General features: G+C 45.7%; 1 protein-coding gene across 4 annotated transcripts in view; it reads left to right on the top strand.

Moving 5' to 3' along the window:
- HMGA1 (high mobility group AT-hook 1) overlaps positions 1-20,701 on the top strand; it is a 161,136-nt gene that overhangs the window by 135,125 nt on the left and 5,310 nt on the right. The window lies entirely within an intron of this gene.

Here is a 20,701-nt window from a genome sequence, read left to right as displayed (position 1 = left end):
GGAGGGTCTTAAATAGTCAGAAAAGGCTGGAAAAAGAGATAATTAATCCAAACATGTGAAGCTCATTGTTCTTTGTGCCTGAACTACTTCTTAATGCTTTAGGGGAACCAAACAGAATTCTGGTGGGTTGAGGGGTTGAATAATAAATGACCCTCTGAAAATACTTTTCACAATTTAAAAAAAAAATAAACAAAGAAATAACATTCTTTTTTGCTGCAGTGCATTTCACACTTCCAGGCTGATCTACAGTCCAAATGTCACAATGCCGAGTTAATTCCAAATGTCTAAAGGTACCGTCACATTAAGCGACGCTGCAGCGATAGCGACAACGATGTCGATCGCTGCAGCGTCGCTGTTTGATCGCTGGAGAGCTGTCATACAGACCGCTCTCCAGCGACCAACGATGCCGAGGTCCCCGGGTAACCAGGGTAAACATCGGGTTGCTAAGCGCAGGGCCGCGCTTAGTAACCCGATGTTTACCCTGGTTACCAGCGTAAAAGTAAAAAAAACAAACAGTACATACTTACATGCGTCCCCCAGCGTCTGCTTCCTGACACTGACTGAGCTCCGGCCCTAACAAGCACAGCGGTGACGTCACCGCTGGTGCTTTCACTTTCACTTTAGGGCCGGCGCTCAGTGTCAGGAAGCAGACGCTGGGGGACGCATGTAAGTATGTACTGTTTGTTTTTTTTACTTTTACGCTGGTAACCAGGGTAAACATCGGGTTACTAAGCGCGGCCCTGCGCTTAGTAACCCGATGTTTACCCTGGTTACCAGTGTAAAACATCGCTGGTATCGTTGCATTTGGTGTCAAACACAACGATACACAGCGATCGGACGACCAAATAAAGTTCTGGACTTTATTCAGCGACCAGCGACATCACAGCAGGATCCTGATCGCTGCTGCGTGTCAAACTAAACGATATCGCTAGCGAGGACGCTGCAACGTCACGGATCGCTAGCGATATCGTTTAGTGTGACGGTACCTTAAACCTGCTAAATCTGCAGGGGGTTGAATACTACTTGTAGGCACTGTATATCAGTCACTAACGCTTGGAAGAGAGAGGATGCGTTATTTTTATCCTTCCAAGGTCCTAGGAAAGGGCTTAGAGTTTCGAAGTACACACTAGCGAAGTGGATTAGGGAGGCTATCTCTCTGGCTTATACTGCAGGTGGAGGTCTGGCTCCGCAGAATCTGAGGGCGCATTCCACCAGGGCCATGGCTACATCCTGGGCGGAAAGATCTGGAGTATCAATCGACCAGATATGTAAGGCAGCTGCGTGGTCGTCCCCTTCCACCTTTTTCAAGCACTATCGGTTGGACTTGGGGTGCTCCTCTGATCTCACCTTCGGGTTAAGGGTGCTGCAAGCTATAGTCCCTCCCTAAGGTAGTTTTACATCTCTGTAATTCTCTCGTAGTGCTATCATGGGAGTCCGAATAAAGCATTAAGCTACTTACGGGTAGCGGCATTTTTCGGAGGCCCATGACAGCACCCTTAGTTCCCTCCCTATTTCACGTGGGGGTTGCACTTCCTATAATGTATATAATGAGATATATATAGATCTCACGTATGGTATTTGCATTGGATTAGTTTTGTATATAAACTGTATATAATATTTGTGTGCTACTAACCGCGGTAGTCCTCTCAGGCTCTAATATACAACTGATGCATAGGGAGAGGTGCCGCCCTTTTGTATCTGTAGGTTTCCTGTTCCTGAAGGGCGTATCCCCTCTCTCGTAGTGCTGTCATGGGCCTCCGAAAAATGCCACTACCCGTAAGTAGCTTAATGCTTTTTATTCAAGTCCAGCCACTTAGTGGCTTCTTCTGGTGTTGGAAAGAAGTGAACCGCCTCCAGGGCTACAACTTAGTTTTGCAGGGTAAAGAGTAAAGTAAATCAAGTTCAGGTCCCTCAATCTTCTTTTAACCGATCCATAACTCATTCTCTGCTTTTGCACCTCAGCCGAGTAATCTGGATAAATAGAAATCTTTTGGCCATTAATGCACATGTCCTCCGCTGTACAGGCACTCCTCAGTATGGTATGTCTCTATAGTTAAGGATCCTAGCAAGGATAGTATGAGGGGGAAAACCCCGGCGGGAGAGGTCTCATAGGAACACGTGTGCCCTTTCCACCACAAATAACTTAGACAGGTTATCAACACCTATCTTGTCACGGACTTATTTCTCAATACATTTTGTAGGATCATTTCCTTCAGTCTTCTCAGGGATGCCCACAATTCTCACATTATTCCTCCTTGATCTTGATTTATTTTTCCAGATCATCATTCTTATTAATCAGAGCAGCACATTTTTGCAGGCACGGAGTGCGAGACCTCTGCATTTTAGAGGGTTGATCCTCCAGCACGCTTACTCTCTCCTCCACCTCACCCACTCTTATCCATTTTGGTAATCTCTGCCTTTATTGTATTCACTTCTTCCTTTGTCCCATCCACTCTGTGTAAAGGCCCCGTCTCACATAGCGATTTACCAACGATCACGACCAGCGATATGACCTGGCCGTGATCGTTGGTAAGTCGTTGTGTGGTCGCTGGGGAGCTGTCACACAGACCGCTCTCTCCAGCGACCAACGATCAGGAGAACGACTTCGGCATCGTTGAAACTGTCTTCAACGATGCCGAAGTCCCCCTGCAGCACCCGGGTAACCAGGGTAAACATCGGGTTACTAAGCGCAGGGCTGCGCTTAGTAACCCGATGTTTACCCTGGTTACCAGCGTAAATGTAAAAAATAACAAACAGTACATACTCGTCTTCTGATGTCCGTCAGGTCCCTTGCCGTCTGCTTCCTGCTCTGAGTGCCGTACAGTGAGAGCAGAGCACAGCAGTGACGTCACTGCTGTGCTGCGCTCACTGTACGGCAGTCAGAGCAGGAAGCAGACGGCAAGGGACCTGTCGGACATCAGAAGGCGAGTATGTACTGTTTGTTATTTTTTACATTTACGCTGGTAACCAGGGTAAACATCGGGTTACTAAGCGCGGCCCTGCGCTTAGTAACCCGATGTTTACCCTGGTTACCAGTGAAGACATCGCTGGATCGGTGTCACACACACCGATTCAGCGCTGTCAGCGGGACCTCAACGACCAAAAAAAGGTCCAGGCCATTCCGACACGACCAGCGATCTCACAGCAGGGGCCTGATCGCTGGTACGTGTCACACATAGCGAGATCGCTACTGAGGTCGCTGTTGCGTCACAAATCTTGTGACTCAGCAGCGATCTCGCTATGTGAGACGGGGCCTTAAGGCTGCCGTCACACTAGCAGTATTTGGTGAGTATTTTACATCAGTATTTGTAAGCCAAAACAAGGAGTGGAACAATTAGAGGAAAAGTATAATAGAAACATATGCACCACTTCTGCATTTATCACCCACTCCTGGTTTTGGCTTACAAATACTGATGTCAAATACTGATAGTGTAACGGCAGCCTAAGGGTCGTTATTGCAGTTTTGCATGATCTGATCAAATCATAAATGTTTTGCAATGTCGGCTCCCCTATTATAGGCTCCTCCAGTCTCCTGCTCCACTTCTTCGTATTCCTGCCTTTCTTCCTCCCTATTCTGGCCCCTCTGTTCCGTATCAGCCTCTGAACCTTCTCCTTGCTCTTTAATTTTCTCTACAGCCTGTTCCTCTTCCTCATCAGCCATAGTTTTCCCTGCTCCATCCACCCAGGCATACTTTTCCAGCTTGGCAGCCACCTCTAGCCTCCTTGCGTAGGAGGCATTTGCAGCGTCTGCTCTTTCTGCCGCCTCCACACTGTCAGCGCCATGTTGGGTCCGACTCGCCACTCCTGCCTTGGCGTCCTGTTGCCGCTTCCAGACCATATCCGCATCTCTCCACAGCATCGAGCGTCGGGACCGACCTCCGGTATCCTCCCTCAGCAGTGCACCGCATTACCGGCTCCCAGAGAGGACCTATGTCAGGATAAATGCAGGGTCACAGCGGAGGAGCTACAGAAGCCAACCGCTCACATCAGGTGCGAACGCCATGTCACGTTTGGCGAGCTCTTGATGTGCCAAAACAGTGGAAACTCTTCACAAGTCATGCTATTTTGGAAGCTAGACTCCTCAAATGTATCTAGATGTATGGTTGGAGCGCCTTGGACCCCCAGGTGCTTCACAGAAGTTTAACTTTGAGTTGTGAAAATACAACAGTTAAAAAAAAAAAAAAAAAAAAAAAAAAATTGAGGCCAGCAATTTTTTTTTTCACCCCTTAGGCTAAGTTCACATTTATATTCACAAGTTCACATTCGGGCTGCATACTTTTTCCCTTCATATCCGCACAGCTGCGCATGCGTCCTGCATACCTATATTTAACATTGGGTACGCAGGGACATGCATTGGATGCGGTGTTTTGATGTGCCCACTGACTGTATGGGAACGCAGCAATTTCCTGTGCGGTCGGCGGGCACGTCGAAACTCTGGGTACGCAGGGACATGCGTTGAATGCAATGTTAAAGATAGGTACGCAGTACGCATTCGCAGCTGTGCGGATATGAAGGGAAAAAGTACGCAGCCCTATGCCGTTCTGACTAACGCAAATGTGAACTTGGCCTTACTCATTCTCACTGAAGTTTCCAAAATTTTTACAAGACGAAGTTCCATAAAACATGTTTAACCCATAACGTGAAAGTAAAGTTAATATAACTTTCATTTAAAAAGCTTACATTTTGCTCCAAATCTGTTGCTGCAAAATGAATACACTCCACAACAACTAAATTTAGTGTTTAAATTACCTCTATGATTATCAAAGACCGCATCAATGAGGAATATTCATTTATGCTAAGCACTATGTGACCAGACTTGATGCTAAGACGTTAAAGGAGTGGTCCAATGGCAAATTAGTTGAGCTACTACCTATCTATGTAAGCTTATAATTTAAGACTAGCTGTTGAACCTTTTCTATGCCCAGTTGGCGAGTATTTTTATTGGTACATTTCCGGCAGCATTTTTTTTTTCAGCCACTGTCTGCGAATTTGAATATACAGTGTCACAACAGATCATGTAAGACAAAGCTGCACCATTTGTATTGAGGTGTCTGCAGGACCTGTGATGACGACATGAAGAGGCAGGGCTTTGTGCGGTTAAGAGATGCTCCAGCCCGCCCTCTTAATGACCTCTGCACACGTCCTCCACAGAGCACTCAGCATTGCATCAGTGCTGTCAGGTATGCGACATCCCTCCCTCCTGTGGCACCGTGCTCCTGCCCCCTCCTTCACCGGACACAGATCTCCCCAGCTGCTGCAGGAATCAGGCGCTGGGGAAACCATGTGGGTCTGCTGTTTAAGTGAAAGAATATTCATTTGCTGCTCACTGCTCTGCGATGACAGGTGGGCAGGGAAGCGGCTAATGAATATTCCTTCACCCTAAGTATCAGGACCGGATTCCTGCAGCGGGGACATTTTCCTGCCTCTTGTGATCCCACTCCGCCGCTGCCCCCTCCCCACATGCTACATTCCAACCATAAGACACACCCACCCTTGCCTCCCAAATTTGGAGGAAAAAAGTGCGTTTAATGGCGTGAAAAATGCGGTACAAACACATTTCCCATGTCCATTAACAGGAGTATACTTTATTACAGTGGTTTACAAAATTAGAAGCATCAATGTATAAATTACTACGTGTTAATTCCCATGTCTGATCATTAACCGTCCAGCAATGTTATACTGTGGTTAGATGTATGTGAAATATATAACCACTCATTCTAACTTATCTCATATATTTACGGGATCGCATATAATTTCGACCTCGAAACTTGGAGATCGATATCCAATAACCATTTACATAACAATAACTAAAGAATAACTTTTCTGCTGGAAAACCCGACGCACCTGTAAATGTGGCTTGGGCACAACCCCCCTCCACGTCAGTATTCTTAGGCACTTGTTAGATAGTGATGGGTGTTGAGTTCCAGAAGTCCCATATTTTATAGAATTTCCCAGGGCACCCTCTATTTTGATAGACTGTGTTTTTGTATGGAATCACTGAATTAACAAGTTCTACCCAGGATCTGTGTTGACTGTAAACTACCCATCCATTTCGGCGCAATAAATTTCCTGGCCAAAAATAGCGTCTCTCGGAGAAATATTTTAATATAATGGTCCCAATTATCATCTTCCACAACACCAAACAGGCACACTAATGGATCCAGGGGAATTGGTATTGCTGTTAGGGATGACAAGAAGGTGGTAACCTCCTGCCAGAATGTATTACTGTACACCTCCACATCATATATATGAAGTCGGCCTCCAACTCATGACACCTCGGGCATTCCGAGGTCTGAGAATGACCCATTTTTACTAATTTAGCTGGTGTAAGATATGCTTGATGGATTACATATAATTGTGTCATTTTGTTAGCTGATGGGGAAATCTTGATTGAGGACCTTGGCATCTCCTCCCAGTCCTCCTCCTGAATGTTAGGAATCAAGAGCTGCCATTTTCCCTTAACTGCCAAAGGCGTAGAGCCCATGATTGCTGATAGTAGATAGGTGTATGGAGTGGAGATATAATCTTGTGGTCCTGTGATTTAAAGGGAACCTGTCAACCCCAAAATCAACGATCCCAAAATCAACGATGAGCTAAGCCCACCAGCATCAGAGGCTTATTTACAGCATTCTGGAATGCTGTAGATAAGCACCCAATGTATCCTGAAAGATGAGAAAGAGGTTATATTATACTCACCCAGAGGACGCTACCCAGTGGATTGACATTAATGCTAAGAAATTAAAAGCTAAAGGAGACTGAGAATCAGTGGAGACCCAGATACGTGTTATTCCCTTGTCTCTGGAGGAGGAGAACTATGTATATAATATACCTGCTCAATAATTGGGTTATTTTCAACTTTTGAGGTGTTGAGCTTGGCCATTTTGATTGATTGGTGCAGTAATAGTTAATATGGAGGGAGAAGAAGGGCTTAAACGGTGTACTGCAATTATGTTTTGTAATTTCTTTACTTTGTTATGTAATTGTTAAGAATTCTGTTTTTTTTATGGTGGCGGGAGGAGAGGGTAAACTAAGGAAGAGTGTTTGCAATGGACAGAGGAGCCCCGCTCTTGATGAGAGGAAGAAGTTATAGTTGTGGGGAGGTTAGGGTTGGGAGCTGGGATTTGAAAGGGCGGCAGGGGGGTTTAGACAGCTTGCATTTGGGAGTGAGGATATTTTGAAGAATGAGTGGCATGATGGGGGACCGTATGAAAATATTGAGTTGGAATGTATGAGGCCTAGCGGATAAGACCAGACGGGCGGCGAGCTTACAGTATGCTCAAGATCAAAGGGTCTCTATGATATGTCTGCTGGAGACACACTTGGTGCGTGATAGGGTTGATGTGTTATGTAGGCGCTGGATACAGTAAACGTACCACTCTACTTTCTCTACGTATTCAAAGGGAGTGTCAGTATTGGTTCCTGCGGGAGTGCGTTATGAGGAGGTGGAAGTGTATGTTGACGCAGATGGTCAAGGCGGATGAAACGTGGGAATCTGTGCTGGAATGGATACCAAAATTGTCACTGAGTGAACCGTATAGGTTGTCTCAGCTCTATATTTTAAATAGTGTATAAGTCTCCGGATGTTTTGTATAAGGCAGGGTTGCAAGCTAACTCTGAATGCCCGAGGTGTAAGAATGAAAATGCAGAAATATTTCACATGATGTGAACGTGTCCAAGATTGGCTGTTTTTTGGTTGGTGGTTTTGAGTCGTGTGGAAGGATCTTATAGATGTGTGGTACCAAGAGAACCGGTGGTTTGTTTGCTGGGTTATGTAAAGGAAATTAAAGTGGATATCTCCCTGAAAATAACAATCGCTAGATTAATATATATGGCTCTAAAAGTAATAGTGAGGAATTGGATAAAAGAGGAACCGGTTCGCCTTCAAGAGGGAGAATACCTTAAATATGTGAAGCATGGTCTTGCTCTAGAAAAAGGGGTTTACAAGAAAAGGGGGAAAATGGGGGTGTTTGACAAATTGTGGACTCCTTGGCTGGAAATGAACTAGAAAGGGGAAAAGCTTCGAGGATCATGACCAGCCTAGATCTGGAGGAAGTATTGTCTATGCGGTTACGGTTGGGGATAATGGCTAATATGCATCTTTGGAGGATATGTTAATGAAAGAGTGTGAGCTGTCTAAATGGGAGGGGGTGGGGGGATAAGTTGGTGATGTTGGGGTTTGTTACAGTTAAAATCTAAAATGAAAGTATTATTGTACTATGAATACTGTGATATTCTTAATAAAAAAATTTGTCTGAGAAAAAAAAAAAAGATGTGTGCCTGTACCTATACAGGATTTGATTGCTGACCTAAGTTGTAGGTATCTGAAGAATTGAGCTCTTTAGAACATATACAGACTCAGTACGCAGTCCAAATACATTAGTATATTTTGATTATATAAGTCTTTGCTTTCTGGATCTCCAGAAATGTATTGAAAGTAAGAGGAGGGATGTTCTTGTAGAGATTTGAAGTATGTGTTGTGCCAGAGTGGCATTTCTGCCACAATCTCAGTGAAATCAACTACTTTTCTCTATCCCCCATGATGGCACCATGGAGAGGGGTCCGCCCCCAGGGACAGGAAACCTACAGGTGAAAAAGGGCGTACCTCTCTCCCACATCAGTTGGTTTCCTGTCCCTGACGGGGAACCTACAGCACGTACCTGAAGATCCTTCGTGGAAACCAGGGGCTGATCCTGTTCGGTTCCTGGCAGGGGGCGCCCTGTCACGGCTGGGTCGAGCGGTTTTTCTCTCCCCCTTTTTTCCTTCCCTGAAGCACCACCGCTGGGCTCGGCGGACCTGGAGGGTGAGTGAGGAGGGGGAGGCAGTGAAGAGGATTAAGTCTGCCTTCCCCAGAGAGAAAAAGAAAAAAAAAGAGGAAGAAGGCAGGTGGCGGCAGTCACCGAGAGCCTCCGTACCGCTGCACAGCGGTAACGGCGGCTACCGTCCCATGGGGTCCCAGGCGAGATGCCGGTATGTGGAGTCCTGGGCGGAGAGACGCCGGACACGTGGGACCGCTGAAACGCCGGCGCCATCGCTGCCAGGGCGAGCATGTGTGCGGGCGGGCGCCGGCAGGCAGAACGCTGAGGGGCGCGCGTCCCCGCTTATATTCTCCCTTATGAGAACGAGCAGTGCGCATGCGCAGATCATCACTTCCGTCGGCGGCGCAAAGCATAAAGGGAGCGCCTCCAGGCGGGAAAATGTGGACAATTCAAACCTCCTTTGCACTAATCACAGTGCGGAGGCCACTATGAGCGACCAGGAGCAGCAGGATGCGCAGGAGATTATACAGTTATCTCCTGAGCAAGCGCAGGTACAGCGGACACAGCATCAGCGCAAGGGAAACACTTCCTCTCAGCAGCGCAGCAGCAGTGGACGCTCAGGGTCACAACGCAGCCGAGCTTCTGCGAAAACCACGCGACCTGTGACGAATCCAGCAGTGGATATAGTCCCCAGGCCCGAGACGGTATCTCTTGTCCACAGGAGGGTGAGTGATCTACGTGAAAGTCCTGAGTTTAATACAGAGATACTCTTTTCTTCTAGGGAAAGAAATGTGTAACCAAATCAAAGCACAGAGTGTGTGCTATATGCCCGGAAGAGTTACCTTCCTCATGGGAGAAAAAGCTATGCAGCAATTGCATAGAAAAAACAATTCGGGAAGAATGCCCGGCGTTTGCCTCAAACCTAAAGTCACTAATAAGGAGCCAGGTGGAGAGTGCCCTTAAGGGCGTTAAGACCTCAAAGAAAAAACGCCCTGAATCCAGTATGGAGGAGTCAGAGAGTGAAATATCCGATTCTAGTGATTCATCAGCCTCCGAGTCCTCTTCGCTATCTTCAGAAGGGGGATGCAGTTGCGTCCCTATCGAAGAGACCGACGCCCTCGTGAAAGCCGTCAGGGCAACAATGGGTCTGGTAGACGAACGCCCTAAAAAAACGGCGCAGGATATAATGTTCAGTGGTCTGGAACAAAAGAAAAGGAGAGCGTTCCCAATAAATGAAAAGATTCACTCCCTAATTAAAAGAGAATGGAAGAAACCAGACAAAAAAGTTCTCTTAACCCCCAAGAGGAAATACCCCTTCGACGACCCAGCCTGCTCATCACGGAGTAAGGCGCCAAAGTTAGATGTGGCCATAGCAAAGGCCTCTAAAAAATTCGCCCTGCCATTCAAAGACATGGGTACCTTTAAAGGACCCGATGGACAAAAAAGCCAAAACTTTCTAAACTCCTGGGAAGCAGCAGGAGGTGGATTAAAACCGGCCATTGCGGCCACTTGTACTGCCCGCGCTTTAATGGTATGGCTCGAGCACTTAGATTCCCAATTAAAAGAAAAGGTCTCAAGAGAGACAATTCAAAAGTCAGTGTCTGTTATGAAAGGTGCGGCAGCCTTTTTGGCCGACGCATCAGTAGATTCAGCCAGACTGGTCAGCCTCCTTCTCAAACGCCGCAAGACGTGCCCTGTGGCTAAAATGCTGGCCAGGGGATTTGCAAACAAAAACCAAATTATGCTCAATACCATGTGAAGGCGAGTTCTTATTTGGGTCAACATTAGATGACATCTTAGACAAAGCCGGGGATAAAAAAAAGCGGTGACGTCACCGCTGTGCTCTGCTTTACGGCCGGCGCTGACACATTCAGTGCAGGGAAGCCGCCGGTGGGGGACGTGACAGACATCAGAAGGTGAGTATGTAGTGTTTTTTTTTTTTTTTTTACTTTTACAATGGTAACCAGGGTAAATATCGGGTTACTAAGCGCGGCCCTGCACTTAGCAACCCGATGTTTACCCTGGTTACCCGGGTGCTGCAGGGGGACTTCGGCATCGTTGAAGACAGTTTCAACGATGCCGAAGTCGTTCCCCTGGTCGTTGGTCGCTGGAGAGCTGTCTGTGTGACCGCTCCCCAGCGACCACACAACGACTTACCAACGATCGCATCGCTGGTCGTGATCGTTGGTAAGTCGTTTAGTGTAACGGTACCTTAAGAGAAGGTCTCAAACTGAAATTCCACACCCCTCCCGGCAATTCCTTCATGATAACACCTCAGACAATCACACGAACAGTCAGCTCTTCAGGAAGAGATTTTGAACTTAATTCAGAAGGGAGTGTCCCCTACCAGGAGAAAGGTATGGGCTTCTACTCTCCCCTCTTCCTTCGCAGGAAACCGGACGGATCGCACAGGACGATCATAAATCTCAAAAGATTAAACAATTTCCTCGAGATTCAACATTTCAAAATGGAGACAATAAAATCTTGTGTAAAGATGCTCTTTCCCTTGTGCTTCATGACTGTTCTAGATTTACGAGACGTGTATTACCATGTGCCTATCCACAACAACCATCAAAAATACCTCAGACTGGCAGTGACTATCCAGGGGGAAGTGAAACACTACCAATTCAGGGCTCTCCCCTTCGGGTTAGCCATCGCACCACGGGTATTCACAAAAATGTCAGAGGTAATGGCCCACATACGGGAACAGAATGTCCTAATAGTTCCCTATCTGGACGATCTCCTGGTGGCAGGAACTTCATCCCAACATTGCAAACAGTTGGAGATGGTCATAGCTTCACTGACGAGTCTAGGTTGGCTACTGAACATGCCCAAATCCAGAATAGTGCCAACCCAGGTACAGGAGTACTTGGGGATAGTCCTAGACTCGACCACGCAGAAATGCTATATTCCACAGGGGAAGATCCAAAAAATGACACAGATAGTGTTACAGATGACAACATCCCCGGTCACTACTCTAAGAATAGCGATGTCCCTGTTGGGATTTATGACCGCCTGTATCCCGGCAGTACAGTGGGCACAATGTCACACCCGGGACCTGCAATGGGAAACATTAGATTCAAGCATGTCTCTGCGTGGAAATTTAGACGGGCGATTAAGTATCTCATCAAACACGATACACTCCCTACTATGGTGGGCAGACCCAGTGAATTTAACCAAAGGGGTTCCTTGGGCACTACCGACGGAAAAAATCCTAACGACGGATGCAAGCCCCTGGGGGTGGGGAGCACACATAGACGATCAAGTGACACAGGGGAATTGGAGCCAAAATCAACAGCTAGCCTCTTCAAACATGAAAGAACTGTTAGCGGTAAAACTGGCCCTAACGCACTTTCTAAAGCTCATTTACTCCCATCACGTAAAAATCTTTTCGGACAACCAGGTAGTGGTAGCATACCTAAACCACCAGGGGGGCACCAGGTCAGCATTAATGGGGGTAACCCAATCCATATTCCACATAGCAGAACACAATCTAAAATCCCTGACAGCTCTCCACATAAAAGGTTGAGAAAACCGAACTGCAGATTTCTTGAGCAGGACATGCTTAAAACAAGGGGAGTGTGAGCTAATACAATCAGTGTTCAACCAGATCATAAAACGTTGGGGACATCCAGAAATAGACCTGTTTGCTAACAGTCAAAACCAGAAAGTAGACACATTCTGCTCAATTGATCCCCGGGGGGGCCCAGTAGTGCTAGACTCCTTCACAATTCCCTGGAACTATAGTCTCGCTTACGCGTTCCCTCCGATATCCCTCATTCCCTTAGTGCTGAGGAAGATTCGGGAGGACGGAGCAACAGTGATAGTAATAGCTCCATTCTGGCCCCGCAGAATATGGTTTTCGTGGCTAAGAAAAATGTCCATATCAAGCCCTTGGGTCCTACCAGACACTCCGAACCTGTTATCTCAGGGACCAGTTTTCCATCCCAATGTAAAGAGTCTACACATGACAGCTTGGCTTTTGAAAGGAAGCTACTAAGCGATAAGGGTTTCTCCCCCAATCTAGTATCCACTCTATTACAGAGTAGGAAACTTGTAACCACCAAAATATATGGGAAAGTGTGGAAAAAATTCATGTCAGTATCCGGCGCAGACCCAACAGGGGAAATCCCAATACAGAAAATCCTTGAGTTCCTGCAGAAGTGACTGGAAAAAGGTCTAGCTACAAACACTCTAAAGGTTCAAGTAGCAGCCTTGGGGGCTTTGTATAACCATGATCTAGCCAGAAATCGCTGGATCATGAGGTTCATTAGAGCTTCAAGTAGGTCCGGGCCTATTCCCCTCCATACTTCTTCTCCCTGGGATCTAAACCTTGTTCTAAATGCTCTAACCAAACCTCCCTTCGAGCCCCTGGCAGACGCTCCTTTAAAAATTTTATCTCTTAAAAACCACACTCCTGGTAGCCTTAACCTCGACCCGTCGCGTTAGCGATATACAAGCGCTGTCTGCATGCCCACCCTTTACTCAGATTCTCGAAGATAGTCATTCTTAAGACTGACCCGGCTTACCTCCCTAAAATGTCGTCACAATTTCATAGAACCCAAGAGATCTCTTTGCCCTCCTTTTGTCCCAGCCCCAAAAATGAGGGGGAAAAAACAGTGCATACCCTAGATGTAAAAAGGTGTCTGGTCCAATATCTGTCAGCCACTAGGGAGTGCAGGAAGGATAGGGCTCTGTTTGTCTGCTTCCAGGGTCCACGGAAGGGACAGAAAGCATCGAAAGCCACCTTGGCGAGGTGGATAAGAGACGCCATCACTCTATCCTACTCATCCTGTGGGGCAACCATTCCGGAGAATATAAAAGCCCATTCAACCAGAGCAGTGGCATTATCCTGGGCGGAGAGAGCTGGCGCATCAATACAACAGATATGTAGAGCTGCCACTTGGTCTTCCCAATCTACATTTTTCAAACATTACCGCTTAGACTTGACCTCCTCAGATCTCACCTTTGGGTGAAGGGTTCTAGAGGCAGTGGTCCCTCTCTAAGAGTTACAATCTATGCAAATCTCTCCGTGGTGCCATCATGGGGGATAGAGAAAATCGTAGTTACTTACCGATAACGGTATTTCTCTGATCCCATGATGGCACCCGTATATTCCCTCCCTTTTCACACACAGGTGTGCACACTATAATGTATTAGTCATTAGCTTAGTCACGGTGCCTCTGTTAAGTTGAATTGGTTAAATTTTAATTTGTGCAAATGTTGAGTTGCAGCTGAAGTTCTGTATAAAGGCTCTGTAAACCAACTGATGTGGGAGAGAGGTACGCCCTTTTTCACCTGTAGGTTTCCTGTCCCTGGGGCGGACCCCTCTCTCCGTGGTGCCATCATGGGATCAGAGAAATACCGTTATCGGTAAGTAACTACGATTTTTTAGCTTGTCTCCAGATTGTGTGGGCAAGCTTAAGGATGGGTAACATCCTAGGAATGTTTATTGGGATTTCTGTAGACAGAAAAACTGAACACTTTGTCCCTGCTGCTTGTGCTAAGTGATTCTCTGAGTTAGGCCAGGGTCACACTTGCGTGTGCAATGCGAGAAACCCGTGCATCAATACCTGGCACTGCCGCCGGTACTTGGGACTGGAGCGTTTAGCTGCATGTATTTCTCACATTGCACACAAAGTGGTTTAGGCAGAGGAGTACCAGTATCTGGCATCCATGAGTCAATTGCCCTAAGCTGTCCCACTAGGTAGTATAAAAAGAAGTCTGATAGCGCTACCCTGCCTTGCTTTTTTTGTCCTTTGTAGAATTGACAATTTACGTTTAGGCCTAGAGTTTCCCCAGATAATTCCAGTGATTAATGAGTTGAGTTGAAAAGAGACTTGGGTAGGGTACCCCCTATGTTGAAATATACCTAAATTTAGGGAGTAGAATCATTTTAACTAGATGTATTCTTCCAATGAAAGTTGTAATTTGCTCCATTGTGTGAATTTAAGTTTAGCGTGGTCAAGCAGGGGGGAGATGTTAGATGGGAACTCATTTTTGCTATCTCTGTATAAAAAATGCCCAGGTATTTACATTGAGACATAGTCTGGAGTAGGGATAGCTTCTTCAAATGGACACCTGATGAATGTTGGAGAGGCATTAGTGCTGACTTACCCCAATTTCTGTAGAGTCCGGAATATTTCCTAAATGTGTCTATTGTTTATATGACCTGTGGTAAAATTTCTTCAACCTTGTCCATAAATATTACCATATTGTCCACGTGTAGACCAATAGTATCAGTTTGATCTGCTATGGTAATGCCCACAATTGTTGATGTGGAGCGTATTCTTACTGCTAAAGCTTCTATGGCTAAAGCAAATGAGGCAGGGGATAAAGGGCAGCCCTACCTCATCCCCCTTCCAAGGGGGAAGGGATCGGATGAAATGTTGATTAGTAATTGAGTTGTAGGGGTTGTATACAACATGTGGACCCAATTGGTGAATTTAGGGCCAAATGTGAATTTCTGGAGACATGCAGACAAGAAGGGCCACTCTACAGAATCAAAAGCCTTCGCTGCATCAAGTGAAGCCAGGGCCCCCTCATTATCTTATATCAGTGAGCTATATTGTACAAGTATTGTACTACAGCATCATCAGAGGATTTGGCAGACAGTGTCTTAAAAAAAATAAAAATTCGCCAGATAGACTGGTATGCGCATGCACGGACTCCGGTGCCATTTCATTGAAGTATTGTACTACAAAATTAAAGGGATCTTGTCGTCAGAAGTAACACTATTACCGTAACCTGCCAATATGTGGTTAATTTGCAAGTTAATGGCAGCATGGGCCTGCACGCAGCTGAATGCAGCTAGGAGAAAATAGACTTTATTCTCCCCACCAGCATTTGGTTTCAGTCATGGTGGCGGGGGTGGTGCTCTTGAGTATGCAGAATGGCCGATGTACCTGTGCTCCTGGCCCTGACACTGGCTCTACAAAGGGAGTAGCGGTCGGTCAGGGGCACTGTTACAGCAGCTGCTCTGTGTTCTCGGAGCGATGACTGACCAGCGCCGCCCCTGTCCCCATGACTGAAGCAGAATTCTTCCCCCATCCTGCTCATCCATCCTGATACTCTCCCCCGTCCTGGAGTACGCACCCCTATTCTAGTCCTCCATCCTGGAATACGCTCTTCCATCCTAGTATATGCAACCCATCCTGGTCCACCATCCTGGAATATGCTTCCCCATTCTCCTCTACTATCCTGGAATATGCTCCCACTTCATGGTCTATGCTTCTCCATCCTGGCTCCCCATCTTGCCTGCGCTGCTGTTGATTCAGCCATCCATAGATACATACAAAACACTACTTCTTGCCTTTCCCCCCCATACCCTGCAGCGCATCGTCTGCGTTATTTGAGTCCTCATGTGTTAATACTGTTATTGGTGCCATTTTGTTGAAGACGCTGCAAATTTGTCTTCAACAAAATGGTGCCAAGATTGCGCTATGCTCAGGAGCTGACTTTGGCGTCACACTCCTCCTCCAGCCTCGATGGAGATTGCGGTTGGTATGTCCTCCTGGTGCCGGAGACTGCAATATGCAGTCAGCGCCTATACATACCACGATCTCCGGCGCTGCTCTCCTCCATCTTCATCCTCCTCCCTGTCACCGCTGGATTTGTCTTTGAGTCAGCCACACTGCACAGGTGCAGTCTATAGAGACTTCGAACAGGTCCCAACCTGCACTATATTAGATATTTTCTAATATACTTGGTTTAAAAATTTCCAACCATTCCCTAACTACACTAACACCTAATGTATTTTTTTTTTCTATTTCCAGTCTGATGACTATTCATTTGAGAATCACAGTGTGTGTTGAGCTACTCGGTGTCATCAGCCGGCAGAGGCTGTGGTCACTGTCATAGCCCATGCCCCCTCCCTGAAATGAAGTCAAATCAGTAATGCTCATTTCAGGGGTTGTCTCGTCTATGCACGTCTCTGTTCCTAGAATAGTAGTAAGCTGGCAACATGGCAGTGTCACTATATCCAGCAGAGACCAGAGGCAGGATTAGTCTCCTGCACTGCTGGGTATAGTGACACTGCTCTGTGGGTGGCTTATTACAATTTATAAGCCGACAACAGAGCGAGCACTGTGAAGACCGTGCTGGCACATTGCTGTGTGCAGGATTGACGGCACTTTTTAATTTTCTCACCAATTTGCTGCTTCCCTTTTTCATTTAAAACCTGAAGGTTAGCGCTGTTGTACTGATTAAAATGATACCTTGGTTGATTAAATCTAACTTGTGGTTGTTTAACCCCTGGAGATTTTTGTTTTGTTTTTCCCTCCCCTTCTTTCCAGAGCCATAACTTTTTTTATTTTTACGTCAATATGGCCAGGTGAGGGCTTGTTTTTTGCAGGACGAGTTGTACTTTTGAACCACACCATTGGGTTTACCATGTCTCGTGTATCAGAAAAATGGGTAAAAAAATTCCAAGTGCGATGAAATTGCAAAAAAAGTGCAATCCCACACTTTTTTTTTGGGGGGGGGGGGGTTTGGCTTTTTTGCTAGGTTCACTAAATGCTAAAACTGACCTGCCGTTATGATTCTCCAGGTCATTACGAGTTCATAGATAAAAGAGAACCTAGACATATTTGGTGTCTAAGTGGTGAAAAAAGAATTCCAAAGTTTGGTTAAAAAAAAAAAAAATTGTGCAATTTTCCAATACCCGTAGTGTCTCCATTTTTCGTGATCTCTGGTTGCCTGAGGGATTATTTTTTGCAGGCCAAGCTGACTTTTTTAATGATACCATTTTTGTGCAGATACGTTATTTTGATCGCCCGTTATTGCATTTCAATGCAATGTCGCGGCGACCAAAAAACGTTTGGTTTTATTTTCTCGCTACGCTGTTTAGCGATCAGGGTAATCCTCTTTTCTTTTTTTTTTTTTTTTTTCATTGATCGGGCGATTCTGAACGCGGCGAATATATATATATATATATATATATATATATATATATATATATATATATATATATATATATATATATATATATATATATATATATATATATATTTGGACAGAGAACATTTTATTCGGACTCCCATGACAGCACTACGAGAGAGGGGATCCGCCCTTAAGGAACAGGAAACCTACAGATACAAAAAGGGCGGCTCCTCTCCCATGCATCAGCATCTCCCACTGAACAAATTGCCTTGGAAGAGGAAGTGAGGACTCTTTGTTCTAAAAATGTTTTGGTGGAAGTACCGTATTTCCAGGCAGGGAAAGGGTTTTACTCTCCCCTTTTCCTAATCCCACAACCAGATAACACTTCTAGAACCATTATTAATCTTAAGGGTCTCAATAAGTTTTTGGTAAAGCATACTTTCAAAATGGAGTCCATCAATTCGACAATAAAAATGCTCTTTGAAAACTGTTTTATGGTAGTAGTGGATTTGAAAGATGCCTACTATCATGTACCCATTCATGCTGATTTTCAAAAATACCTGAGGGTAGCACTGCTAATGGAGGGAAGGATTCAACATTTTCAGTTCAGGGCACTCCCCTTCGGGATAACTTCTGCTCCTAGAGTGTTCACTAAAATAATCGCGGAAGTCATGGCGCATTTAAGGGAATCACATGTCCTTATCCCCTACTTAGACGATTTCCTCATTGTCGGGAACTCAGTAGATCACTGTCTGTCACAATGGGAGATTACTAAAGCTAAACTAGAACATCTGGGTTGGATCATAAACTTCGAAAAATCTAAGTTACAGCCTCTAAATATGCAAAAATTCCTTGGGTTAATATTGAATTCAGTAACACAGCAGTGTCTTCTCCCTATAGAAAAAATAGAGCTAATTCAGAGTTGTGTTAAAAGCAATTAAAACACCCTCCATGACACTTAGGCAAGCAATGTCCCTACTTGGGTCACTCACATCTTGCATCCCAGCTGTTAAGTGGGCTCAGTTCCACACCAGATCCCTGCAAAAAGTTTTATTCCATGACAGAGCCTTAAATGGCGTGTTAAATGGGAAATTAACGTTTGGGCCAATAACACTAAATTCCCTTAGGTGGTGGTTAGACAAACAGAATTTATCAGCAGGGGTGCCCTGGATAGTAAATGTCACCCAGGTGATAACCACAGATGCCAGCTCTTCGGGGTGGGGAGCCTATATGAGGGACATGGTGGTCCAGGGACAATGGGAACCCTTCACAATATTCTCATCCAATCAAAGGGAGTTGTTGGCAATTGAATTGGCTGTTAAAAAATTCCTCATATATCTGCAGGGCCAGCACGTCAGAATTCTGTCGGACAACAGAGTGGCAGTCGCCTACATAAACCGGCAAGGGGGAACACGTTTCGAGAGATTAATGCAGATCACGGATCGCTTGTTCCAGGTGGCAGAGCTCAATTTTCAATCTTTGACAGCTCTCCACATCAAAGGAAAGGAAAATATAACAGCAAATTTCCTAAGTCGAAACATGTTGAGACAAGGAGAGTGGTCTCTCAACGAAGACATTTTCAACTGTGTCATCCACAGATGGGGTCAACCAGTGGTGGATCTGTTCGCCACCAGAGGCAACAGAAAAGTAAAACTTTTTTGCTCTCTGAATCCCAGAGAGAATCCCCTGGCGGTGGACGCATTTCTAATAAAATGGGACTTTCCACTGGCTTATGCCTTCCCACCACTGAATCTGATACCTCTAGTGGTGAGGAAAATCAGAGAAGATCGGGCAAAAGTCATTCTTATCGCCCCCTTTTGGCCCAGAAGAACCTGATTTGCCTGGCTCAGGACAATGTCTGTATCGGATCCCTGGGTACTGCCAGAGATCCCGAATTTACTTTCTCAGGGACCAATCTCCCATCCACAAGTGGCAGCGCTCCATTTAACGGCGTGGAGTTTGAACGGTCACTGTTAGTAGATATAGGCTTCTCTCCGAACTTGGTAGAAACGCTCCTAAAGAGTAGGAAACAAATAACTACAAAAATCTACTCTAGGACTTGGTGGAAGTTCTTGACCGTTTCAAAGTTTAATATCCAAGAAGGGGTGCCGATACAACAAATCTTAGAGTTTCTACAGAAGGGGTTTGAGCTAAAACTCTCTACTAGTACCCTTAGAGTACAGGTCTCAGCTCTGGGTGCCCTGTTTTCCTGTAATATAGCTAACAACTATTGGATAGCGAGGTTTATGAAGGCAGTCTGTAGAACTAGACCAGTGTATAAAGACCGATCGGTTCCGTGGGATTTAAATTTAGTTCTATCCTCACTAACAAAACCCCCATTTGAACCTCTACAAGAGGCCTCGATTAAAATGTTGACACTTAAGACAGCCTTCTTGATCGCCATAGCCTTCTTGATCGCCATAACCTCAGCTCGCAGGATAGGGGATATCCAGGCACTTTCCAGGCTTCCCCCATATACAGAGTTCCTGTCTGACAGGGTAGTCCTTAGACCAGACCCAGCATATCTGCCAAAGGTAGCAACACGGTTTCATAGGTCACAGGAGATAGTTTTACCATCTTTTGTTACTAATCCATCTAATCCTAAAGAGTAGGAGCTTCATACGTTAGACGTTAAGAGATCTCTTCTACAGTATATTTCAGTCACCGATAGTTGGAAGAAGGATGAGGCACTGCTTCTTTCCTTCCAAGGTCCAAAGAAAGGTTGTAGAGTGTCAAAATATTTACTGGCTAGATGGATTAGGGAAACTATCTCTATGGCTTATACAGCGTGTGGGGGGCCAGCTCCGCAGAATCTAAAGGCACATTCCACCCGGGCCATGGCGTCATCCTGGGCAGAAAGATCTGGAGTATCGGTGGAACAAATATGTAAGGCGGCCACTTGGTCATCCCCTTCCACGTTCTTTAAGCACTATCGGTTGGATTTGGGGTCCTCCTCTGATCTCTCCTTCGGGTTAAGGGTGCTGCAGACTATAGTCCCTCCCTAAGGTAGCTTACATCTCTGTAAATCTCTCGTAGTGCTGTCATGGGAGTCCGAATAAAGCATT

This window comes from Ranitomeya variabilis, chromosome 3 (genome assembly GCF_051348905.1).
Source record: "Ranitomeya variabilis isolate aRanVar5 chromosome 3, aRanVar5.hap1, whole genome shotgun sequence".
Taxonomy (NCBI): domain Eukaryota; kingdom Metazoa; phylum Chordata; class Amphibia; order Anura; family Dendrobatidae; genus Ranitomeya; species Ranitomeya variabilis.
Note: the sequence above shows the minus strand (reverse complement) of the source record. Positions and strands in the feature narration are given on the sequence as shown.